This window comes from Ailuropoda melanoleuca, chromosome 11 (assembly GCF_002007445.2).
Source record: "Ailuropoda melanoleuca isolate Jingjing chromosome 11, ASM200744v2, whole genome shotgun sequence".
Taxonomy (NCBI): Eukaryota; Metazoa; Chordata; class Mammalia; order Carnivora; family Ursidae; genus Ailuropoda; species Ailuropoda melanoleuca.
In genome coordinates this window covers 70,404,899-70,405,737 of record NC_048228.1, presented here as the reverse complement: position 1 = coordinate 70,405,737, position 839 = coordinate 70,404,899, and positions in this window count along the sequence as shown.

The following is an 839-nucleotide window of genomic DNA, read 5'->3' as shown; positions in this document are numbered from 1 at the left end:
ACGCTGTGAGCCGGTATTTCCAGGCTTTGTTCTCTGGCGGCTTTCCCTGGCGGTTTGCTGTGCCTCTTCTGAGAGTCAGAGCAGCAGTGGCTGAATCTCAGCCTCTATCTCAGAACAGAGGGATCACGGACCATTCTCCACTGACGTTCTGGCCACTTTAACTCTATTACTGTTGGTGCTGCTCAGCCCTGCAGCGTCCTGGGATGTGTGCCCCACACCTGGCTTCCCAGCCCTCACTTCCAGAGCCGGCGCGTCTCTGTCCTTTGTGTTTCTAACATCGCCAGCCGCCAGCTGCCCCGCGCACGCTCCCGGAGCTCCCGGTCTCAGTCTGGTTCCAGTGAGCACACCGGAGCTCCATTTCAGTCTGGTGGCACACTCCCGGCTCATGGTCTCAGTCTGCTCTCTCGCAGGTGCCGGTCCTCGAGTCCGCCCGCTCCCCCTGTGCAGGTGGCTACCACTTCCTGGAGCCCAAACGCGGCAGCTCCCTCCCCCTCCCATTTATCTTCTGATATCTGTGCACGGTTTCATGGCTCCCCGCTTCGTACCTCAATACTCAGCACTGGAGATGTTCATTTGTAGAGATCCAGATGTATCTTCCTGTGTCTCAGGCTGATTCCATGGATGTTCAGGATGGTCTGGTACCTATCCAGCTCGACTCAGGGGACTGGCTGAAAAAGGGGTCCCCTACTCCTCCACCATCTTAACTGCAACTCCTGATTAATTTATATTTTGCCTTGTTCCTGAAAGGATTTCAGGAGGCTTATGGGGACTCAAGGATACAGCAGGAAACATAAATTAAAAGAAGGATGAAAGGAGAGAGAACACAAGGGTGGTGCTCC